Below are 27,808 nucleotides of genomic sequence, written 5' to 3'. Positions count from 1 at the left end.
TAGACTACTACAATTTGTGCGTAAGTCAGTGGTGGAGTCAGAGGTTTCCAGGGTGGCATTGGACACCCCTTACATCTGATTGGCAACCCCTGGTGCTAAATAGAATGCACTCCTGCTTCGATTGAACTGAGGCAAACCAGGAGTGCACGTGAACCATCTAAAAAGAGCCACTAAAGAGCTCCAAAACTGTATTTATCATTTGACCAATTGTCACTATTAATTAGTTGCTTATTACTACTTTATAAAGCATGTTTAATTCTGCATGGCCATATTTTAGATTCCTACACATATCTAAACTTAACAACTACATTACTAACTATTAATAAGCAGCTAGTTAGGAATTTATTAAGGCATTATTAACAAGAAATGCTTCCCAATTTAAAGTGTGACTGGGAATACTCATAAATGTTGGGACTTATTAACCCATGTTGAACTAATAAAATATCAAATTGACACTGATATATACGAAATAAGACTTTGAAGATATGAGATATCAAAACAAAATTCAACAGCAAATAAACATTGAAATGCCAGCTAGGAAGTGTCATTTTGAATTGTTTATTCAATAGTCTGCAACAATATGTGATATGATTATTGTTCATATTAAACAACATTGATTTACTATAGGATAGCAACATAAATAGATCTGGGAAGTTGAAAAGGCTTCCAATGTCTTGAATCATCAACAAACTACTTCTGTAATACAACACAGACCACAATTAAAATATTTTAAGGGTTTGGTGTTGTCAAATTGCCATTTGTCAAAAGTAACATCATTGTTCTGATGTAAAACCATTTGAGAAACAGATACGTGACACATAAATATGATGTTACAAACTTTGTGCTTTTATATCATCACAGCACACCATTCACACAAAAGCCAGTGTGAGGCGTGAACACCTGGGATTTGCTGAGAAAGAGAGGGACTGTGGTGCGTCTCGATTGTTCTGGTGGCAGCATGGCATAGTGAGACTGTGCTCGTCTGGGAGAATGAGTCCGTGTGTCTTTGTCTATCTGAGGAGCCAGGGCTTTATTGAAATGTAAGAAGCCACATTGTAACAAAGTTCCCTCGAGGGATGCAGTGTGTAAACACGAGTCATTTGGCAGATGCACGGCAAGCAAATTGGCAGCACATTCCCTTGGTGAAGACACACACACTATTATCTGGATTGAGACTAATCGCATGTCGCATCCCATATGATGAGCAATTAATTTGCACAGAATCAAATGCCATGCCAGCAGAAGGGAGGAAACACAGGACTGAGGAGGAGCGAGAGGATGAAAATAAATATTAAGATACTTAAAAAGTAAAAAACTGCACAAGAGATTTCTGCAAATTGTGCAGGGACAGAGATAAACATTACATACTAGACAAGAAATTCTTAAAATGTTCTGAATCCAATTCCACATCATAATCCCATTGTTTCAGCAATTTTTGTAAGAAGTGCCGCTGTAGAATAATTGCTCTTTGCTAAAAAATATTGTAATTTTAACACACACACACACACACACACACACACACACATATATATATATATATATATATATATATATATATATATATATATATATATATATATATATATATATATGCATCTCAGTTAATTAGAATGTCGTATAAAAAGATCATTTATTTTGGTAATTCAACTCAAATTGTGAAAATCAAAATTCAACGCACAATTTTGTTTTTTTAATTGAGATGATTTTGGCTAACATTTAACAAAAACACACCAATTCACAACATCTCAACAAATTAGAATATGGTGACATGCCAATCAGCTTAAAACACCTGCAAATGTTTCCTGAGCCTTCAAAATGGTCTCTCAGTTTGGTTCACTGTGCTACACAATCATGCTGATCTGACAGCTGTCCAGAAGACAATCATTGACACCCTTCACAAGGACGGTAAGCCACAAACATTCATTGCTAAAGAAGCTGGCTGTTCCCAGAGTGCTGTATCCAAGTATGTTAACAGAAAGTTGAGTAGAAGGAAAAAGTGTGGAAGAAAAAGATACACAACCAACCGAAAGAACTGAAGCCTTATGAGGATTGTCAAGCAAAATCAGTTCAAGAATTTGAGTGAACTTCACAAGGAATGGACTGAGACTGAGGTCAAGGCATCAAGAGCCTCCACACACAGACATCATTGAATTTGCTGAACCACAGACAACATCAGAGGCGTCTTACCTGGGCTCAGGAGAAGAAGAACTGGACTGTTGCCCAGTGATCCAAAGTCGTCTTTTCAGATGAGAGCAAGCTTTGTATTTCATTTGGAAACCAAGGAGAAGCTCATATCCCATGTTTCTTGAAGTCCAGTGTTAAGTTTCCACAGTCTGTGATGATTTGGAGCACAATGTCATCTGCTGGTGTTGGACAGTTGTGTTTTTTGGAAACCAAAGTCATTGCACCCGTTTCCCAAGAAATTGTGGAGCACTTCATGCTTCCTTCTGCTGACCAGCTTTCTGAAGATGCTGATTTCATTTTCCAGCGGGATTTGGCACCTGCACACACTGCCAAATGCACCAAAAGTTGGTTAAATGACCAGCAAACTCACCAGACCTGAACCCCAGAGAGAATCTGTGGGGTATTGTCAAGAGGAAGATGAGAAACAAGAGACCAAACAATGCAGATGAGCTAAAGTAGGGCTGGGCGATATATATCTAACAATATGATCATGCACATCTAGTCAGTAAATCTGGTTCCGTGATTAGTGCTAAATCACCATCACCTGCTTTCAATTGGAGTGGCATTAGATTGAGCCGTAGATCAGTGACAAACTACGCAATATCGCGTACATTATCAAAGGCGATTCATCTGCGATAATGAATGCAATATTCACTATGGGGAACACCTCGTCGTGACCCATGTCTGAAGCATACATTGAATCATGCATCTGAAAGAACTGGTAAGAGCGATCTTTCTCTGTCTATCATGGCGACTACTAGCAAGCATTTAGACAATGTGTGCATCCGTGTCGGCGTTATTTGACACCCCATGACACACGCACTTTGCGTCATTTGTTTGGGTGAAGAGCATGACATTAAATGTCTTTAAAGAGGCAATCTGTGTACATTGTGAACATTTTTTAAATGAAAAAGCTCCACTCTTGTTCGTCTCTCTTTCCTAGGAAAAAAGGCAGCCATCTGCTTCCCGCTGTTCAAGACCCGCCACTGTATATATATATATATATATATATATACATATATACAGGTGCTGATCATCTAATTAGAATATCATCAAAAAGTTGATTTATTTCACTAATTCCATTCAAAAAGTTAAACATGTATATAATATTCATTCATTACACACAGACTGATATATTTCAAATGTTCTTTAATTTTGATTATTATAACTGACAACTAAGGAAAGTCCCAAATTCATTATCTCAGAAAATTAGAATATAACTTAAGACCAATACAAAGAAAGGATTTTTAGAAATCTTGGCCAAAGAAAAAGTATGAACATGAAAAGCATGTACAGCACTCCATACTTAGTTGGGGCTCCTTTTGCCTGAATGACTGCAGCAATGCGGCGTGGCATGGAGTCGATCAGTCTGTGTCACTGCTCAGGTGTTATGAGAGCCCAGGTTGCTCTGATAGTGGCCTTCTGCATTCTTGGGATATTGCATCATCCTCTTCACAATACTCCATACATTTTCTATGGGGTATTGTGAACGAGTTTGCTGGCCAATTAAGAACAGAGATACCATGGTCCTTAAACCAGGTACTGGAAGCTTTGGCAGTGTGTGCAGGTGCCAGGTCCTGTTGGAAAATGAAATCTGTATCTCCATAAAGTTGGTCAGCAGCAGGAAGCATGAAGTGCTCTAAAACTTCTAAAACGTCACGTTTGATGTGGTAATTTCACAGTAGGCATACACACAGGTTCGAAGACTCATTCTCGCCCCCTACAGTGCAATTCAGCTAGGTATACATCTGTGCTAAAATATGAAGGTGAAAGTCATCATAGCTCGCGTAAATAGACCCAGCTCTCAACCCAACTTTGAGAATAGATTAACGGCAATATTTTTTTTTTCGCCCGATAAGAGTCTCCCATTAACACAGCACGTTAACGCCGATAACAGCCCACCACTACATAAAACCCAAGTGTACTTAATAATGGTTGAGAATAAAAGAAGACAGTTACTTCAATGAAAAGTACATAGAACATAGAAGATTCTGGGAGTGTCAATGTACGTTTTTTTTTTTTTTTTTTTACTCTTTTTCTATATTGTAAACTGTACATTTTAAAATACAACATAATTTTTTACTGTACAATTACATGAAATATCCAATTAGATCTATTACATTTTTTTAAACTGTAAATTTACCTTAGCTCTGTAAAACCTACAATGTTGATGCTGTATTTTTACGATAAACTTTTGGTATGCACATCTACCTTACATTTTTGTAATGTCTGTTCTGGGTTTAATTTGATATTCTTGTTTTCATATATTTTATATTGTAATTTGATTCATGATGTTGGTGTCACGCTTCCCTTGCCCTCGTGTAATTCTGCCCTGTGTATGTGTCATGTTGTGATTGATTGTTCAAGTCATGTGTCTTGTTCCTAATTGGTTATTGTCCTGTCATATGATTTTCAGTTCTGTTTGCCATGTGACCCTTAGTGTTTGCTATGAGAAGCCCTCTTGTTGCCATTGTCTCTGGTTGTGTATTGATGTTGTAATCTGCTGTTAGTGAGTTGTGTTTCTGTTCTTGGTCTTATCATGTGAAGTCTGTTAATGCCATGCCATGCCATGCCAAGTCAAGTTTGTTTGGATTTTAAATTGTTTATCCAATTAAGTGAAAGTGAAGTGACATTCAGCCAAGTATGGTGACCCATACTCAGAATTTGTGCTCTGCATTTAACCCATCCGAAATGCGCGCGCGCGCGCACGCACGCACGCACACACACACACACACACACACACACCCGGAGCAGTGGGCAGCCATTTATGCTGCGGCGCCCGGGGAGCAGTTGGGGGTTCGATGCCTTGCTCAAGGGCACCAAGTCATGGTATTGAAGGTGGAGAGAGAACTGTACATGCACTCCCCCCCACCCACAATTCCTGCCGGCCCGAGACTAGAACTCACAACCCTTCGATTGGGAGTCCAACCCTCTAACCATTAGGCCACGACTTCCCCTAGATCAGTTGGATTTTTTAACTGTAAACTTAATTTAGATCTGTAAAACCTACGTTGATGTTGTATTTTAAGTTTATCATCTCAACTTGCAGTTCAGTGGATTACTCGTTACATTTTTTTATTTTTATTTTTTTACAGTGTATATTTATTTGACTACATATACTAATCAACTTGGTGCCCGCATATTTTAATGTTATTTTTTCATAAAATACTTCTGTACATGACAAAACTATTCTGAATGTGTATTTTAATGACGAATGGTCATATAAACAATCAGTCAGAAATTATGCTGATATATGTCCCATGGGTATTAGTACATGTACGTTACCACCAAATCAATAAATATAGGGTAAGAATTGCTTTGACTGATTCAGTCAGTAAATGAATTGCTTGTACACAGCTTGTATCATTTCATAGCACCCAGTGTTTCTCATCACATTCAATGCAAATTCACATCTAAAACCTTAATTGGCACATAGATTCAGAAGAAATGGAGATCATTCAGCATATTTATGTACTCGAAAACCATTTGTTTCTAGTATTTTATCTTATTGTTTATCTTAATTTTTTTATTATTATTATTATTTTTTTTTATGGAATTGGTTCTGAATTAGAAACGGGTTGGTTACATTAATTAATTCAAATGTTCAAAAACTGATCTGTTTTACAGATGTATATTTTCACTCTGAGCTGGAGAGAGATGAAAAGGCTAAATTTGAATTTGCACAGACAGAGACAAGTGTGAAGCAGCGATTACGAGGGCAAACTAGTGCACTGGTGTCTACGGCTGCCAAATTAATCACACGATCTGATGACCTTTTAGATTAGATAAGCTGCATTATAATAGATACAGTCATATAACACCAAAGAAAAACTGAGAGTGGCGAGGGACCAGGTTTTAACGGCTTAATTTTTCCCTCACAGAACAGCCTTGCACTTTGAACTTTTCATGTAGATATGAATATAATGACTTAATTTGAGTGTGTCAGTGGATGGGAATACTGCATACTTTAGCAAGAGAAAAAAGCAGGAGAATTACCCTGTGACTGTGTTGTGTCACGGATGAGACAGGAGGCAGACAGATGGTCAGTTTGATAGTTTTATTTACAGAATGCTCCGAACCAGACGGGGAATATTAGAGTGAGAGCGAGTATGGACCAATGTCGACTTAACTGAACGGTCTCTGATCACAGGAAGTGGAAGTGGGATCACCGAAGGAGGACTGAAGGCAGAAGAAGACTGGCCGATCTTTGAGGGTTCTCAGAAGATTCGCAGATTCTCAGGTGAGTGTCGAGATAGAGTCTGTAAGCCATGAAATGATGAGATCAGACGGAGACTGAAGGTTGAGAGTGGGTATATAAAGGTGAGCAGTGATGAAGGATAGCAGGTGACGGTGATGAGGATGAAGAGATGCAGGTGATGACAATTAATATTCAGGGGATGACGAGCGAGTGGGTGGAGGGAGAGATGATGACGGTGTTGATGGTGGAATCCTGACATGTTGTGTGCCATCAGTCTTATTACAAGTAAATCATCAAACGGGACAAATTCATTAACATTTGATTTCTGACACTAATTTAATTCACAGTTCAATAATTAACACTGAACTATAATTAGTATTAGCAAATGTATCTAATATAAGGAATTTCCCCTATAAATGAAAGCTCGTCAATTTCAGTGTCAGTGCTAATCCTTCATTTGAAATCTTTTTGAGTTTCGATTAGTCAGCCTAGCATAAAGTTGCAAATTACAGTGAATCAATTCCATAGCTAAATAATAAATAAATAAAATAAGATGGAGTAATGAACTGCTATTATTTTAAAACATAAAATATGTGTGGCATTTTTAGACTGTGGCACAACTGTATAACTGGGAATTTCTAACAATTACAAAGTTGTAGAATTAATTTATGAATAAATAAACATTTCTCATCATAAGATAATTTATCTTATGATGGCAAATGTTTATGAAATTTAGTTCATACTTTGTAATAAGTGTGTAATAACAATATACTGGTATATAACATTAGTTCATAGTTATTAGTTTTGTTTTGAAGAAATATGCATTTTTTTAAGAATTCTGAAGAAAAAAAGCACTTCACTGGATCACTGATAATCCATTGTAAAGAATACAAGTTGTAATAAGAATAAACTCATTACGTTCACATTTCAAGCTTGATAGTTTATTATTCTTAACAGTAGGTTAATTATTGTAACACGACATACACATGAACATGTTTAGTTCTTGTGTTCTAGTGATTTATGTTGTTATTATTTACATTATTTCAGACTTCAGCTACTGTAGCAGGTGCATTTATTCAAGGCTCCTATCTAAACTAATGGCAGGAGAGAGCATTGCTGACTGTACATACTGTATAATGCTAAAAGATGACAGAACCAGCATGTTCGGCTTCGTCTATGAGTCAGAAATACTGATTAAATGTTTTGTATTTGAATCTATATCTTTGCTTATATGGTTCAGACAAGAAAATGACTGTTTTTGCAGTAATCAACCTTGATGTAAAGAAGGACAGATGATAAATAAAGCCATAAGTTTTAAACATTTTACACATCAACGTTAAAGATTTAGTTTAGTCTTATATTATTCATGAGATGTCTCAAAATGAAGTACTTTTCTAGGTCTAGCTTAAAATTATTTTATAATACAATCTAAATTGATTTGTAATTAATCCTTCCTGCAAGGAACCAAAACTCCTTACATATGGGCAAATTAAACAATAACACTTTGTTAATTACCGTTACAATGAATGAAGAACTCATTATCTGTATAGAGTATATTAATATAAAATAATATAGTTTCTAAATTACTTACTATAAACTATTAGTTTGCAGATGATTTGTAAGTACTTTATTACCAACCCAAAGTTATCTGTTCTTTTCACTTTACAATACCGTTCTTATCAATTCCTTCTGCAGGATTTCTTCAAACTTGAGTCATTACCACAACCTTGACTTTAGAATTGATTGTGTAGGCTATCTGTATTCATTTGGAAACTTTATTTAACAAAATAGTAGTCCCAGTTACGATTAGCTAATAATGAATGCTATCATTTGAGTTTCTTGTTGGTTAATATTGCATTAGTCTTTAGTTCCTGTGAAGTTATCCGTTAATGAAGGAACAGTTTTGTAAAGCATCCCCTAATAAACAGCTTTCATGAAAAAACACAGCAGATTATTTAGCAGTTCTCCGCCATATGTGAGAGCAGCTTGGCCTCTACAAGTCTGGCTGCTTTTCTTGCAAAATGAGGTACAAACAGAGACAAATCGCTACCGTCCCAGCCGAGTTCAGATGCTTCAGAGCTTCACACATCAGCAGGAGCGGACGCACATGTGCTGGTGAGGACGTCCCGCGGCTCAGGATCTGTCGACCCGTGCATGGTATCTTAAACTCTGCGATGCGTCCTTCCGTCAGACACCTGCGGAGCAACATATCTGACCTTCTGTTGTGCGTGGCTTGCGTTTGGACGCGTGTTGATACGTCTTGTAAACAGCGTGCGCGTTGGAGTGGCTGTAGAGCATCACACATCGACTTAATTGTGACTACTGGGCTTTGTTAAAGGGCCCCTTCTGCCCCTTCATTAGCTAATTTGCTGTGTTTGGTCTCATATGATCTCTCTTTTACTGGCAACGGTGAAATCTGAGCAAACCCATCCAGATACACACACACACACACACAGAGAAGAGTGCTGAGTCCAGCTCTGTGCTTCTAGCGGAGCTCTTTACATCTGTGCTGGTGTGACAAGCAAGATTAATACTTCACCCTCACAGCGCTGCACACACACTTAAACACACTCATAACACTCCTCCAGCAGACTGAATATTTGAGAGGAGACGGAGAGGGAGAAAATGAGCCCAACTTCACACACTCATCATATAGTTCAATCTCACACACGCACAACAGCATCTCCAGAAAAATCTCTTTCTGCTGATGTCTGACTTTTTCCTCCCTCGGTCTTTTTCTTTCTCAGATCTATTCTTCTCCTCCGCCGCTCAGTTGTTCTGGGACTGAATGACGTTTAAAGCACTGAAAGGCTCCGCTCCTATCTGTCCTTGGAGAACGAAGCTGTTCTCCTATCAAATCACATCTTTCACATACAAAAGATTAGATTATATAAGTGTCTGGAACACAGTTGAGGCAGCTCAGGTAATTATTTCACTGGTTTGCATTTGTGAAGACATAAAAAAATGAATAAAAGTAAATGAAGCACTTTTTAAGATAATTCAAAGAATACTGTAGGTAGAAATACTGTAACTAGAATGGTGGTACAGTGCGTCTTTGGTCTTTATTTTGCCATAAAAAGTGCATTTTGTTACCTTAAATGTACACATTTGTACTTAAAGTAAGCATATTATTACATACTATAAATGGTATATTAGTACCTTTTCAAAGAGTACCACAGTGACAGCTTTTGTACCTTTTTTCCTGAGATTGTATATCGATATCAGAAAGCGTGGTACTGAATGATTAACATATTGCTTTTGTAGTATTTCAAGGTACAACACCATGGTACTGTGAGCAGCCCAGCACATATTATTAAACATTAATGTTTGGGCATTTGAGTTTGAATCCAGCTCATTTTTCATCTGCCCCTCGTCTGTTTTGCTTACGATTGATAAGAGAGAGAGAGAGAGAGAGAGAGAGAGAGAGGGATAACTTTTGTTACTTTTTTGTTAGTGGGGAAAAAAAATCACATCGCCAGATGTTTAACTTTCCTTTTTTTATTTTAGGGGAACACTACAGAAAGTTCCATTCAAGATGGACTGGAGAGATGCAGGGTTTTTTGTTTGTTTGTTTGGTTGGTTTTTGTGCATATTAACAAAACACAGGCACAATCAGTGTGTGTTGTCCAGTTAACACATGCAACATTATTTTAAATTGCCTTCAAATGTAAGATTTTATATATATACGTATTACATATTATATTTATTAATTAGAAAATTGAAGTGACCCCAAACTTTTGAGCATATAACAAATAGAATGTTATCAATATTACAAAGTTAGACTGCTGTATTTCTAATAATGGAGCAAATGCAGTATTTTATGTAATAAAGGAATAATATATTTTAAAGTTATATTTATGTTATTTCCACTTATTTTCTGAAAGGACAAATTACTGTATGTAATGGTAAAATACCAGAACAGGCAACTGAGATACACAGTAATTATTTTTTATTTTCTGCACAAATGAACAGACTGAATCTGTCTAGAAAGAATGAATGACTTATTTTGCTTAGGACATTCAAATCACTTTTAATCATCAATTACTCCGTAATTCTGTATTTCCTAATTACTAACAACACACATCAATCTTTTTTTTTTTTTTTTTTTTTTTTTGTTGCTTGCGGTATAGACAAATTGCAAGACAAACATTAACCTGCATCTTCGGCTGATGTCCAGTGGGTCATGAGCGCATGTGATCAAACCCATTCTAATGTCTTCAAGGTGACTGGTAGTTTTGTGTATAAGTTTTCAATTGAGGTTGCAGCTCCTCATTGCTGCAGTCATAATGTGTGTGTGTGTGTGTGTGTGTGTGTGTGTGTGTGTGTGTGTGTGTGTGTGTGTGTGTGTGTGTGTGTGTGTGTGAAGTGAAGCTGAGCAGCAGAGCACCTGCCTCTGACTGACACACACACGTCAGCGTCAAGAAACACACACCGCTTTCTGTCTATACTGTCACTCACAGCTTAAAACCACTCAGGAAGTATCTAAAAAAATAAGAACAGTGTTTCACCATTTCCATTTATTAGCAATTTCATTCATTAACAATTGCGCATGTTGTTTCCCGGTCTGATCAAAAATAACTTGAGAGGTCAAATTCCCATTCATAAAATAATGAGGCTGATCATTGTAAGATGAGAACATCACCACATTCTAAGACTTTGAGCTATTTTGTTTTCTTAAGTTTGTAGATTTTGAATGATTATGTTTTGTTACCTTTTATAATAACTATATGACATGGCTATGAAACATCATTAAATTATCTTGGATGCGTAGCTTATTGAACATTTTCTTCTTTCATAAGAACAAAGAGAGAATAAAATTCATATTTGTAAGGTCATATACTCTAGCTCATTCGTCTCAGCCTCATCATGGACAACACTATTCATGTCGAAACATTACTATATCCTAAAAATAAAGCTCTCACCCATTAATTCATGTTGCTGACACACACATGTACAGTATGAAAACGTGTATGAAATTACAGAATATACCAAAGTGTTTAGATGCAGTATAGAGAAGTGAAACATCTGCAGGTGTTCTTATAATATTTACAGTTTCAAAACAGCACTATGTAATGTAAACCTAAGAACACAGATGAGAGGCGTAGTCAGATATATGATTAAAGCCATGATATTACACTGTACACAGAATCAAAACAAACCAAACATTTTCACAGAATGATCACAAAAGCATCTACTGCACATTTTACACATGAATGATGTGACTGAATTGAGAAACTAAATGTTTAGTTTTATTTGAATGTGATATGATACAACTGAAATCCTTGTTTAATGTTGGAAAGAGAGAGAAGAGGAAGGAAGCGAATCTCTCCAGGAACGCTGCGCTCAGATGCTCACACACGGAGCTGGATGATTTTATTGAGGTTGTTGGGAACGAACTTTATTCACACCACGCAGGAAATCTTTCTGCTGATCAATGATTCATTCTCTCCTGCTGGAGTTTGTTCATGTGAAACATGATTTCACACCGCAGGAACACACGTCTTTAGTGCAGTTTTCATTTCAATACAGTTTTACATTCATATATTAGTTTAATCTTAATTTAAAGTTTTTTTCACAGTAAAACCGAGGGTTTGCTCCACAAATAAACAGAAATATGACATTAAAGAAACAGATCAAAGGAGAATTCAGCCAGTCATAAATATGATACTTATGTATGGATGTGAAATACAGGAACATCTGGAATCAGCAAAAACATTTTGCTTCAAATAAGGTTTGAACTTTACAGCAAATATACAGCATTAAGTGACACAAACATACCTGAAGCTAAAATTCATTTCAAATGTATTCTGACAGAATCTGTGGAAACTGAATAAATAAATAAATAACATCCAAGATAAATTAGACGTCTAAAAATGTATCAGTCACTAGGCATTATATAGAACAACAAAATGATCATGTTACATTCATGTATCTGTATATTTGGATTCGTTATATCTTTATAATTGTATTCATAATTAATTATTATAATATATAATTATTGAAAAACAAATCCAACCTATAGAAAAGAGGAATATGTTTAAAGAAATGTAAAATACAAATAATGTTAAAATGTTAAATAACAAAGAAGGTAGTAGGGGGATTTGGTTCTGTTCATATTTATTTTAATACTTTTTGATTCACATAAATTGAGGTCTCCAAAATTTGGAGGAAAAAAGTAATTAAAATGGGGAAAGGTTGGATGTTATACAGTGCAGAATACAGGTAACACATGCACAGATTATTACTGTGTTAATTGTTTCTTTTATGTTCATTTTTAGGAATGTAATTAGTAAGTTTTTGTTGTTGTTGTTGTTGTTGTTTGTTTTGTTTTGTTTGTTTGTTTGTTTTTTTTGGGGGGGGGGCAATGCTACTGCTTCTGTAGCTGTCTACAGTTTTTGGTTTGGTTTATAAATTATCACTTATGAGAATACAGTATTTTAATAATGATGAACAATCTGTCCAGTTTTGTTCTTTATGTTCACTGATCTCTCTCTCTCTCTCTCTCTCTCTCTCTCTCTCTCTCTCTCTCTCTCTCTCTCTCTACATTCAGCTTGACATCACTCTATTTGTCTCTAAAATTTTACAAATCAACTTCTTCCCTGAATTGGGAGTGACATGTTCTAGATATGTCTCTTGTGCAAATGCAGAGTTATCAAATGACCTTCAAAATATAATTTTATAGAAAGAGCTTATTGTGTATATTTCACAGGACTATTATAAATACTGAGGGAGTTGAGATGACAGCATGTGAATATATGATGAGCGAGTAACATCAGTAATGGTGTAAAAGTGTGTGTGTGTGGCTCATTGAATCGAATGGGAGCTGTTATATAGGCATCATGAAAACAGAAGTACAGAATACTGTCTGTGATTTTCTATAAAAGAAGAACTTCCCATGAAAAACAAAAAAGATCACCGGGAAAAAATGGTGTTTAATGCTGTTACAAAATGTGTCCTTTTCTGTCTCTGTCAAATTATGTGTCTCAAACTGATGGCATGTATATTTAGAGAGAAAAAAATGAATACATAAATAATGAAAAATATTAATGCAAAATGCTTCAACTAATCAGGTGTTTCACTACTGAATTACTAAACCAAAAGTACTGCGTAGTCCAACCAGCTTTCACACCTGAGCTTTCTTTTTCAGTAGGATCTTTGAGGGAGAAATCCATCAGACACAACAGCCTCTGCTGCCCCCTAGTGTCACTGCCGCAAGAACCAGTTCAGCTCAAAGTGACTATTATCTCATTGGTTAGAAACCTGTGTTATTTTAATCTGCAGAGCACAACTCATTTCATAAGATTTACTAAAAGTACCACACAGTCCAAAAAAAGTCCAAACCCTGGCGATGGCGGTATATGAGATGGGAAGATCAAATATTTCAGTGCATTTCTTCAACAAACTTTGCATAGACTTTTAAAAGTAGTGAACTAGAGCTACTAGTCTTTCTTCCCACCTCATATCATTCCCATTACAAACATTTTGCGAGTGAATGCAAATGTTTCAGGGGAACCCTAGAGTTGTATAGGGGATGAATGCAAGGTTTCTTGAGGGGAACACAAAAGTTGTGCAAGAGAACACAGTCTCTTGGGGGAATGCAAAAGGAACCCAAAGGTTTTGTAAGAGAACACAAAAACGTTTAAATGTAACGTTTCCTCAAACCTCATTTTTTTAATCATTACCGTGTCCCTTTAAGGGCTCCATCATTTTGAAACCCATAGTGGAGTAGAACGCTTTCAGTGAATTAGAAGAACAAATTTCATTTTGTTCTCACATAAGCTTTCATAAATGGTGTTGGTTGAGGAATTCCTATAAATTCTCAAATGGAAATCAAACTCTCCTTCAAACTCCACCAAGTTCTTGAAGTTTCATGCACTTGAAACGTTTGAGGCATGATGGAAGCCGCTTCTGAATCAAATGAGCACTTTTACGAACTCAGAAGCTCTCCTGAACAACGCTGTTCAATTGCAAGTCACTCATCAAATGCAGATGCATCTCTTCAGAGAAGTGCAGAAGTGTGGGTTTAGTCATTAGATGTTTACACACAGAGACTGAGGGTCATGCTCTTCTTCAGGTGCAGGGTCTCACAGCCAGCTGATACTTTACCCAGGGTTTTTTGAGCAAAACCACTCTGCCCTCCCTAGCTATTAACATCTCCATCACCTCTGATATCATTTCTAATTATCCTGAGTTACGATGAAAAAAAAAAAAAAAAACACTTTCTGCAAATCTTGCAGGTCCTAATTTGGAGTGGTGGGAGTTAACGCACCTGCCATATTCCTGCTGACAGCGTGATTTGAGCAGGGGGTGTTTTGTTGAGAACGCTCCAGAGAACTTTGAGAGTTGCCAATACTGGGACGGCCGCACCATGTGAAAATGTTGACTGCCGGATGATTGATGGTGGTTATTTGTGGCTTCCTAACCCTCATCCCTTCTCCACCACTTCTACCCATCCCTGCCTGCATCTCTCGCTCCTGTTTTCAGAGGGTTCCAGCTCGGAGGCAGTGAAAGGGTGATTAATAACGTGTAATGCCGTGTGAGCTGCTCCCCGTGACATTTGGAGAGGGCGTTCTCCGTCTGTTACACAGCATGGGAATTAGCCAATGGAGAGAGAGCTTCCCAAAAGCCCTGCAGTGAGCGAGCATTCATTATATATCAAAAAACAATCATTTATGTCCAAAACATCTGATTTTTTATGTTCAATGTTTTGTCTCAACACTTAACAGAAGCTGTTGTCCATATTATACCCATATTATATTTGATCCTTTTTGTCATCATGCACTGAATGAACAGAAATGTTTGTAGTGTTAGTCCTTTCCCATAAATTGATAGGGACATACATAAATATAAACAATTAATTTGCTTATTATTTTAATCAGTGAAGCTTGTGTGAAAGATTATACTGTACGCAGGGTAATTCTCATCAAAACTTCTGTCATATTTGACCACATAATCAAAAGATAAACAAGTTATATTTTGCATACAGTAAACAAAGTGGTTTTTTATTATGCATTATGATTTTTTTGTGCATTGTGACATTGTATTCTCAATATGATTGATCTTTTTCTCAATTAATTAATACTTAGTTTCATTACAAGCCCCAAAGACCACTACAAGGTCTTTGTTTTGTTTTGTTTTGTTTTGATTATTATTACAGTATGACAATAAAATGTTAACATAAAATGTGATAACTATTAATATATATTTTATCATATAATTCAGCACAAATAAGGCTGCATTAGGTTAATGTGCTTAATCCCCAATAAAAACTGGTACTGAAAATATTTTTTAAATCGAAAAACACAGTTTCTTATTGCTAAAGTCCTGATATAATTTCTAAATTATTGTTTCTAAATCATTAATTTCATTAGCATTTATTATTATTATTATTATTATTATTATTATCATCATCATCATTAGTCAGGATTGTATCAACTGAAAGTGGTGCTAAAGCTATATGATTTTTATTAAATTAAAACTCTGTGTAGTTGTGCCTGTATGGAAATAAATATTCACACTAAATCCTGCATGTCACATTCTCTTCTATGAGTGCAAAATAAAAAATAAATAAATAAATAAAACATTTAAAAACAATGTATCCTGGTGGAAATACCTGGTGGAAATACACACACACATATATATATATATATATATATATATATATATATATATATATATATATATATATATATATATATATACACAAACTATAAAAACCTGCTATAACACAGATGTATTTGAATTAAAGAATGGTCTTATGTCATCGTCAGCTCTGTATAAACTGTGCATATGAATCCATTTTCACAATGAATGTAGTGAATATAAAAATGCAAGAGCAGTTAGAAGGACAAGACAGACAGAGCGTTATGGGGGAGATAATATGTTTCATTAAATGGTCAATATATCTTGTGTTTTCTGGATCATTTAAGCCACATTACAGTGCAGTGAAACTCTTTTAATTTCTAAAGTACATTTCAACAGCTTTACCTTCAGGCCGTACACACACATTATACACACACATGTATGGTATCAAGTTCATTAAAGATTCTACACGAAGTATTATCAAATCTCTTGATTGTTTAAAACTAGCCACGGTACGGCTGCAGGTTCAGGGTTGGGTTGTCATGCAGGTCCTGAAGCAGCACGAGCAGGGAACAGAGTGAACAGAGAGTTTAAGAAAGACTGGGCTGGCCTGCACACAATCTACAATAAAACAGTTTGAGAAATCATCAAATGACGAGTGAGGGTGTACAGGAAAGTGTATTTGTTGCTAATGCATACAAAATTTAGCTGGCCTCTCTTTCTGGGGGCATTTAGTTCAGGATATGAGCGCTGCTGGAAATTCACTACATCAGTGTTATGGGCTAATAATCTCAGTTTCTTATATACAAAAATGATCATAAATGGATCTGAAGCCTCTTGCTTCTCAGATGTTCATCCTGGGAAAAAAAGGACCAAATTAATCACACGAGTCTTAGAGCTCTGTAATTTTACATCATATTTTAAACTTTGCATGCAGTCTATTGATCTTTGCATTAGGAAGTGATTATTAAATGACTTATGAGATGGATGTGGTACCATCTGAGCAATTCAATCTTGAAGTACCATCTTCATGTTCACAAATATTCAGCACCAAAAATGTGGTACTCTTAGCTTAAGATGCTGAAAAGTCATCAGTCTACACTAGGCAACCTCTGACCTCTGACCTCTGACAGATCGATTATTGTGCTGGACTGTAAGCCAGTCACAGACTTCAATTCAATTATGGAAATTAATAAATAAAACAAACAATATATTGACTTTTATAGCCACTTTTTCTCTGTTGAATGCTATATTTGTCTCCTACAATAATGTAATGCCTAAAATTATACTATATCTAAATTCATTCAATATTCATAAAATATTTTTTAGCTCTCTTTCATTTCTTATTCTCATGATTTAAAATTGCTTATTAATCATGCGTGCCAAATAGTATAGGATATTGTCCATATGTATCACATTTAACTGCGATCAGTTTAACCCCTAATACTGTATGTGACAGATCAGATCAATCTTTCATTTACTTATTTAACATGAAATCATCAAATTGCTACTCAACATCAATTGCATACAACGAAAATACTGAATAACAGAAACATCATTAACGGGCAATAAATAACAGAGTGTCCATTTTCCCCAGAAGGTTCTTGTGACCCGTAGGCCAATAGCAGGGTTCCTCAAATCTTGTCCTGGAGGGCCAATGCACTGCAGTTTAGCTCGAACCTTGATCAAACTCACCTACCTGTGATCGTCTAATGATCCTGAAGATACTGATTAGCCTGCTCAGGTGTGTTTGATTACGGTAAGAGCTCAACTCTGCAGGAAAGTGGATCTCATGGGCCACATTTTTTTTTTTTTTTTAAACAGGTCCATTAATTTAGACAATGAATGATAGGCCTATAATTAAAATGGTCAGCACTGTAGTCATCAATGAAAAGAGCACCTTTATTTCATGCACTGATTTTCAAAAACAACCTGTTTAACTCGAATTCAATTTCTTCTCATGTTTATCACTATACCGGCCACAAGATAAATATTAATGGAATAATTTAAGACAGATATATACCTTTATCAGCTTCTGCTGAAGTGATTTCGTCTCTCGTTATCAGCGCCATCAGTTTTTTACTTTCACTTTCTCTGTAGTGAACTTCCCCAGGAATAACTCGTGCACACAGTTTGCGCGTTGCTTGCTTGTGTGGCTTGACCCCTCCCCCATAATATCAAATGTTTATAGGCACTTCTTTATTTTTCAGTGTTAATGAAAGTGTGTCCAAAAAACAAGAACTTCATGAGAATAGGGGCAGTGCCGGGGCTAAGCAGATTTCTGATGGGGTTATAGTCCCGCCCACTGCCCTTATTCCATTATTCCATTCCATTTATAATAAATTAAACCTATATTTTATATAATAATTTTTTTATCAGTTTTATGCATAATTGCATAATAGTTTCATAAGTATCATAAAAAACAGTAACACTTAACAGCTCATTAACACATATTTTTTCACATCTTATTTTCATGCATTTTACTAGCATATTGCTGTTTATTAGTACTTATAAAGCACATATTAATGCCTTAATCTGCATGAGCATCTTTTAGATTCCTTAATGCTACACCATACCTGAACTTAACAGCTGCCTTACTAACTATTTATAAGAAGCAAATTAGGGGAGATTAACTAGCAGCAAATTAATTAATAGTGAATACGTTTTCCCTATTCTAAAGTGTTACAAAAAATATATATATAAAAATAATTGTCACAAACAAAATGACAAAAATAAAAATGATCAGTGTATTTTATTGCTTTAAGTGAAAGCAAACCAGATTCAGTATGCTAACACTTTGTTCAGATCTTTTCTTCTCAAAACACCAGTTTGAGCTGCAACTTATTGTGCAAAAAAAATAGAGAAAAGCACAATCGTCCATCATGATGCATAAAAACAGCCTGCAGCGCAGAAACTGCAGCCACGCAGAGGGAAATATTTGCACAGGCCCGCTGGGCCTCTTCATATGTAAAACACAAAAAACATAAATGTTTCAAAAATGTTCTCTTTTTATTAGCTGAGTTGCACCATTAAATAACATTATACAATGTGAAAATGCACCATTAATTTTCCCCAAAACAGACATAAATATGAGGCAGCGGCGGGAGGGTAACTCTTGTCTCAATCTTCAGTGAGCCCCACAGGACCACATTTCAGAGCCATTCTATCCCATTATGCAAATAGACACAACTGAGGAGAGGGAGATCTATAAAGGCGCGTTTGGGGCTCATCACTTTGAAATGTGAAAATAAATGACTTTCTAATTGTTTTGCCTGAAACACAGAAACGGACTAATCGAGCAAGCAGCCCAGTGGTAGATCACAAAATATTCACTGAAGAAATTATACATAGTCGCGGTGCTTATATAATCAATCACAAGCTATTTTTAAAGAGATTTAAGTGAACAGAAAGTATAGGTACTGTATGTTACTAAAACGTGACTTCATAATGCTTACATTTATTTATGTCAAGAAATGTAACGTCTACAAATGTTTCAAGCACAATTTGTTCCATGTGTAAATAAGCAGATGTTGTAAAGTTTACTTGCAAATTGTAGTCTGTTACTGATTACAGATTGTATGATGAAAACTGTAGTTATTAATGTAATCTAGGTTACTAATTTTAGGTAACGTATTCTAACTACTATTAGATTATTTTTTCAATCAAACTTGTTTTAAACTTAACATTAAGTGTACCATATTAACACACGCGCAAGAAAAGAAAATACGTTCCATTTATTGAGTAAACATTATAAAAATGCATTAAACATTACATAAGTGAGTTCATAGTGAGTGAATAGTAAGCCAGTTAAAAGCTAATAATTAAATCACAAAATAATAATAATTTATCTATCACCAGTGTTTAGTATCTTTCATAATTATTTGTTTCATGTATGGTCTAATTGCATGAGAGACTAATTCCCTCATATTGGATTGCAAATTTATTTACAAATTTATTCACAAATTAACATTTATTTAATTGAAATTACACAGAGTAGGATATTTAGAGAGGAAAATTTAAAAGAGGATTTAGGAAGAAATATGAATAATTTACTGCCCCTGTTTGAATAATATGTAACCATATAATCTACAGAAAACTGTAATCTGATTATAAGCATTTTAAAATGAAATATACTGTAATTACAAGAAATCCGCTATTACTGGTTCAGATCATCCCATGACTCGCCTAACAAACAAAAATCATCTCATCCACTCCTCCAATCTCCCGACCCAAGGCAACCCCTAACCTTTCACAAATACACACGCTCCCCACATGACGAATGAATTCTAAAGGTTTACCAATTCATCAATGCAGATCTGTTGGGGAATTTCATTTCTTTTTCACTAGCAGCACAGGAATAGCTAATTAATCCATGTTCTTCGTGGTGGCATGGCGTGTTTGTTGTTTATTTTTACTACTGAACGGAGAAATGCAGAAGCCGGACGTTTTTTTCTCCTTCACTCCATGGCAACAACAGGGAAGGTGATTAATTTTAATACTGCGGGAGGAGATTTTGACCCTAAACAGGAAAGTCTTGTTGAGGTTCTGATTTATTTTTGGAAGGTGACAATGGCATTAATTACGCCGCCGCAGGTGTAGGCCCTAATTTTTCTTCTCCACCCCAGCCTCCGCTAGCCTCGTGTTCGAGACGTGACAACAGCGCAGCAACAGCAGCAGCAGGATGGGAACATTTTGTGGCTGTGGTAAATCAGACCCACTACAGATTTCTGGGTGGCTGTCTTCTCACAGCTGAAGATTATACTTCAACTTTTAAAAGAATCGCAGGTAATTTCAGTAGATAAGGTATAAACTTCAGCTATTTAACTAAATATTTATTTCCCTACTAAAAAGAAGAAGTATAATGACAAATGGGGTCTCTTGGGAACACAGTGCAGTGACTCATATGAATAAGCAAAGCTATTTTTGGACAAGTTCATCTATACAAGCCGAATGAAACAACCGATTCGTTAGAACCAAGGGAATTTGCTTGGTTAGCATGACCCAGTTAGCCACTGCTGGTACATGCTATAACTACCCTATTCCTGGCGGTATATATATATATATATATTGTTCGCTAGAAGTTGTTACAGATGGCTTTTTTTAGAAGAGTCAAGCTGACTGATATTTCTCTTTTACGTCACAACTTGTGTATTTCCATGGGGTCCTCATGAGCAGAGCTTTGAGATGAATAGTAACTCCCCAACACACCTGTAAAGATTAATTAAATTACAAAGTGCGAAGAGTTTAAAAAAATTAAATACCTGGGTTACACTTTATTTCAATAGTCCTTTTTAGTAACTATAAATGACTTTGCCCCTATGTGTCAACTAGAAGTCATTAGAGTATTAGTAGACTGTTAGGTTAGGATTAGTGGTTAGTAGAATAAACTGACACATACTTGCAAAGTTATTTATAGTCAGTAGAATGTCTTTTGGAGGACCATCAAAATCCCGTTCGCACTTTTAGATTGTATGTGGACAGGACACAAAGCTTCAGGATTTCAGAGCAGCTCTTTGTTTGTTATGGAGGTTGGCAATGCCTTCTCCAAACAGAGGATGGCCCACTGGATTATCAGGCACAGGGCAAGCCCTGCCCACTCACTCGAATAGAAATTTTGCATCCAGTCACTGGCTCCTGGCACCTCGCTGACAGATATTGTTGAGCTGTGGGTTGGGTGACCCCCATCACGTTCACTAGGTTCTACAACCTTTGTTTTGAGCCGGTATCCTTCTGTGTTCTCCCATCAAATGGGTGGAAGCTCTGAGTGGCCCCGGCTTAGTGTCGGCTTTCTGTGTCACAAATAGTGACACTTGATTCAGAGAGTACTGTAGACCCTTGTCGAGCTCCTCCATACCCTTGGCAGCCAGATGTGGCTGAACGTCTGGCGCCAGGCCCTCATTCATGGAATATGTGAGAACCGTTAGAGGACTGGGTTCCATATGTAGTGACCCAAGTGGATCCCATATGTGTAAATTCCATGGTATAGCTCAGAGTCTGTGTTTCCCCGGCAGACTTTCTGCCATATCCCAAGAGGGTTAAATCAGCATATGTGGCACTTTGGTAGGGATTCCCAATTCATCGGTCACTGACATAACGTTGAAAGTGACCAATTGAAAGGGAATGTCTCAGTTACATATTCTAACCCTCGTTCCCTGAAGGAGGAAACAGAGACATCATGTCCCATCGCCACGGCTGCTGTACCACTGCTGAGTGACTGGGTTACCAGCTTGGCTCCTCAGCTAAAACCTTAGTATGAGTTGCATTTATACTTACGCTGCGATCAGCAGTAGCAGGATGCAATCATCACATGCCAATGTGCATTGGCTTGTTTAGTTTACATTCAAAGTAGATTGGTCTCTCTAATGAGATTCCCAATTCTCCGGTCACCATCTTGACATCTTCATTGCCTCCTTCAGGGACCAAGGGTTACAATACGTAACTGAGACATTTTGTTCCAACCCTGCTCCAACACACATACCATGTAGTTTTCAAATAATCCTGAAGGATGTTATTAGTTGGTTCAGGTGTGTTTAGTTAGAGTTGAATCTAAACTCTGCAAGGCTCCCGCCCTCCAGGAATTGAGTTTGACACCCTTGGTCCAGGGCAAGCAGCAACCCTCTGGTCTCTCTCTTGAAAACAACATGAAAGTGACTTAAACTGCATTTGATCGACTGGCCACTAGAGACTGGCTCCAAAAGTTTCAGCAATTTGCTCCGCTCAAATCCCGCCTCTTTCCCCTTTTTCCATTATCTGAGAGAGACGCGCTGCCAAGATGGGGATGGCTGGCTCCACCCACTTCAGATTAAAAAATGCTCTTCAGAGACCTACGGGTGACATCAAGGACACTACATCCATGTTTTTAAACAGTCTATGGTTCAGAGTCACCCTGAAGTTATGCATCTTCGGAAGCGGAGCTGTGCACAGTTCCAAAAAATGCAGTGCACACCGCCAAGCAAAATGGAGCTCTGCACACTCAACACACATGGCCGCCCACTCCACAATGACCTAATTTTTGCCATGTGGACATTTGCACTCATGCAGACATGGCAAGTATAAACCAGGCTTAATACTCTAATGACAGTAGTTGCAAAGTCACTTATAGTTAGTAGAATGTGGACCACCATTCATACTGATACAGCCAGGTAAGATATAGAGTTCACATCCCAACTGCCTGATTCAGCTTTGCTTCTGTAAATAGTTTGGTGTTAACTATGTAGTAAAGGGTAGAAAGTGCAACATTTTGTTTAAAAAGAAGATTCTGAGAGATTATTTGCAATTGTTAAAGTGCTTGAAACAACTATCTGACAGTAGGGAATTCAATCTTGTGTTTGACAGACAGATGAACAAGAGGAAAACCAGAAGTGTCAAGGGTAGATCAAGAACAGCCTTGACTGAGACAACCAGACAACATTTATCCTGCTCTGAATGAGCTAACAGTGTGTGATATGAACATTTGACTCATAGCAAATCATGCACACTGTATACTGACAGTTTAATCTCTGTGAACTTCTGCTACGATATACAAGACCTGAGTCTCTATAGTCAACTCAAGAGGACTATCGTCAAAATGGTTCAGGATGAGAAATATATTCTTTGGTGCTTTAAAGAGCAAAATTATTTGTAAGAGTGTTGGGATTGATGGTATAGCTAAATAAATATTCATTAAGAACGCCAACAGTATATTGAAACACAGATTCCAGTCTGAATGTTTTCCACTGGTGATGTGAAGAGGCACGGCTGCGTGTCTGATTTTGACAGCACTTACCAAGGGATTTAAGTGTGATGACTCTTGTTCACAGGCACTGCTAATAAATTATCACCTCTGACTTCTTGTATGAGCATTTGACAGTGACAGACGAAGAGGGAACGGGCCACACTTCCCCCAGCTCTCTGAATGTAAACTCAATTTCTTTTTTAAGTATTTCTGTGTTGATAGTCTTTAGTTCTTCTCAGCAGCCACTGAACTCAAGATATGTGAAGTCCAACAGCCTTTGAGATAAATACAAAAGGCATACAGTAGACCAAATTGCTAAATCAAGTTAAATTAATACTTTTTTTACATTTATTCATTCATTCCTTAGATAATGTTATATTTTTTATGTAGTACTGCCGTGATGAAGCTATTTGACTATTTTAACAGACAAAATATTTTACACAAATCACACGCAGACTAGATACTTAAGGTCTGAAGAGACAATACACACTATTTGTTTGTTTTCACAAAACTTCAACAAAATTTAGCATTTAAAAAAATAGGTCCATTGACTATTGTAAATAGGGTAGTGATGTATGAAGCACAACTCACTCAGAAGTCTTCCTGCGAAATTCCAGACCAAATTCCATTTCTATTGAAATAACTGTATTTAACCTGCAAAAAATATTGAACAATTGTAATTAAGACTGCACCTCAAAACTTAAAATTATCAAACTTAAAATTATATAATTCAAAAATTATTTTTCTTATCTTGTGAAAATTATATGTTAATAATCATTATGTTGTTCAGGATGGTATAAATAATGTGTTTTTATCTCCTTTACAAAAAAATCTAAATCACTGCAAATGTAAATGCTGCAAGGGTTGTGCAAACTTTGCACACAACTGTATATCTTTCCTGGGATGCTGCTTTTGTGCTGCATTTGCTTTGTAAAAACAGCTTATGACAGGTAAATCCGAATTTAATTGGCTCAAAATCCAGCTGTGGGAGCTATTGGGGCATCTCATCTTCCTCCTCTGCCACTACACTTAAATTGAAACATTCAGTCCAGTGAATTAACCCCCTTGTCTTAAGATACACACATGAAAGGTCCTCTGCACATTATGTAGTTCTCCTCACACTGATTGGTGTGACAGCGAGTCTCATTATGGGGTGAATTAACACCCCGTGTAGCCCTTATTACCCCCCTGGTGAGCGGACACACAGAGTGGTGGCTGGCCCCCACCAGCTAGTCCTGTTCTTCCTCTCCCGAGTGTTGTCTCTTCATTCCTCTGACAGCTCCCTCATTTCTCCATTACAAATTGCCGGCGGCTTCCCTCGGCATGCATCACAGCGTGAGGAGCCAGCCTCAATACCGCCGCTCGGGCCGGTTCATTTATTACCGAGTTTGTTTGCACTCTTATCTGCGGCCTTGCCTGGCCAGACCATCCATCACACACACATCTGCCTGCTGCCCATCCCACCCCCAAAACCCCAGCACTAGCAATATCTCTGTCTCTCTCCCGCTCTGTCTTTCTCACTTACACAGCCATCTGTCTGCCCGCTCTACTCCTCCTTCTGAATTCTTATTTTTTAGTTTCCACTTCACCCTTTTTTGAGAACTGATGTGCTCATTTTTTCCTCATAAGCTGTTATCACTGGCCATGTAGGCTAGCTCTTTTTTTCACTTTTCTTCATTTACACATGGAATTTCAGCTAAGTAATAAACATCTTCCTCCCCTGGAAAGTCAAGTTAAGGGCCTAACAATGTTGTCCCTCGCAAAAGTACTCTGATAAATGACAAAATTTCTAATTACAACTTTAATTTATGACTTCAACTCTCCATACCAGTAGGTGGTAGTAATTTGTATATGTCATGCAAAAAGGGAAACTGGAAAAGCTAACACTGTGGATGTAAGTAAAGCAGTGATAAGCCCCTTTCCGGCAAATTGCCAGAACATTGCCGGGTCGCCTTCTGTGTGAAAGCAAACACGTCCCGGGAACGATTTCGGCATTGAACCCAGGTCGGGGACCTAGTAACATCGGCGGGTTCAATCCTGGGACAAGCGCTGTGTGAACAAAAGCCAGATCTAATGCCGAGTCGAAGTGATGACGCGCAACTCTTTTACCGGCTGTTTTGAAGGAAGATCAACATTCGCGACACAAATATATGTGCAAACAGTAATGAAGCAGAGATCAGTTAGTTCCTCACTTTCCGCGCTGACGCCGAGATCGTTCGCCAGCTTCAGTGAAAGTATAACATGCCTTACGTTTTCGACTCGTACATTACACGTCACACCCTGATGTCACGTGACGTTACGGGAAAGCACGCACATATCCCTGGTAATCACTGGCAGTGTGAAAGTGCAAAATCTAGTGACCCAGGAACAATTGACGGAACACTTTACCCCTCTATTTGCCGGAAACGCAGTGTGAAAGGGGCTCAAGTTGACCGATTTTTTAACTCCCCACAAACTAGGGTTGGCACAATATCAGATTTTTCACTACACGATTATTGTGGCCACAAAAATATAAAGTAACTATATATTGTGATATCCATAGAAATCTTGAAAAATTAAATAATAAATCATGTGTTGTGGGGATGTCGTGGTCTAGTGGTTAGAGAGTTTGACTCCTAACACCCCGATTGTGGGTTTGAGTCTCAGGCAGACAATACCACAATTTAGGTGCCCTTTTCTAGTATTCTCTACAGTTATAAAGGTTGTCAATTTGCATTACATTATAAATTATATGTTGTCCTTATGAAAACACCTGAGATTGCTTGAAAAACACAGACATTGATTGACGGCTAACCATTTAGTGTATGATGGACCATTTTCACTTTGTTACTGTTTACAAAGTTGGTTAGTGTATGATGTCTAGTGTTTCAATATCTGTTCAGATGTAGTGTATTCCAGCTTTAAGAGTAAAATAGAAGTAGTCCAGCAACTTTTAAATCCATTCAGTAGGTGTGTGAGGAAAAGATAATAATCTCATAATCACTGATAATCCTTTACATTTTAAACAAACACTATGTACTAAATCCAATATTCAGAATGAATAGTTTAGGAATTCCTGTTAAAATTTGTGATTTATGTGTATGGTTTTTCAGAAAATTAGAGCTGAATTATGAACCAGGCAAAGGATTCTTACTGCCAGAGTTCTGCTAAACCTCAGGCTGTGTGGCCCGAGATTGAGGCCCTGTCCCAAAACACACACCTCACGTGTACATGCGGTCTTAAAACATTCAAAATGAAAAACAATGATCATACTGCCTCCTGTTTTTGAGTCCTAGTGAAAGGAATGGTTATAATGCATTGTTTGGGGCTCTTCATTGACTTTTTCTACAATTTAGCCAGCCTGTCCTGAATTTGAGGAAATGCTACAGGCGGTTAGGGGTGGGTATTCTTCAAAATTTTGATCCGGTGCCAATTTTGATACCTCAATTTCGATACCAGTTCCTAACTATACTTCTTACCATATGTTTTAAAATCTATTTCAACATCCACACAAAATACACAAATTGTATTTCATGCATACTGAGTTTTTTACACTGTTAAAGAGTTGGATTCCCATGCTAAACATGGACAAAGTTTCAAAAATACTCCTTCCGGTTTGTCACAAGTTTCGGAAAGTTTTTTTTTTCGAGTATGGCTCTGTGTGACGTTAGATGGAGCGAAATTTCCTTATATGGGTCCTGAGGGCACGTCTGCCGGAAGAGCGCGCGCTCCCGTATAGCAGAGCAATTCACTGATCAGAGCGAGAGACCGAATTGTCACAAAAGCATTAAGGGACCAGTGGATGGAGTTTATTTTTACAGAGCATCAACGGAGTTGTGCAAGTGTTTTTGTTTGTTCCCTGCATTTCGAAGATGCTTGTTTTACAAACAAGGTCCAGTTTGACGACGGATTTGCATATCGTTTATTTCTTAAGGATGATGCAATCCCAACGAAAAAGGGTCACGATCGTGTGTTGGAACCGCAGGCGGTGAGTAAAACTGCTTCAAATATATCAGCCTCCTTGTTAGTGCGTCCGCCTCCCATGCCGAGACCCGGGCTCGAGCCCCGTTCGGAGCGAGTGCGAGGAGCGTCAGAAAGGACCCGGGGCTGAATCTGACTGTTAGCCATGGTTTGTTTTGGATGATGGGTTT

Source organism: Carassius auratus, linkage group LG48F, assembly GCF_003368295.1.
Source record: "Carassius auratus strain Wakin linkage group LG48F, ASM336829v1, whole genome shotgun sequence".
In the NCBI taxonomy this organism is placed as follows: Eukaryota; Metazoa; Chordata; class Actinopteri; order Cypriniformes; family Cyprinidae; genus Carassius; species Carassius auratus.
This window is presented reverse-complemented; position numbering follows the sequence as displayed.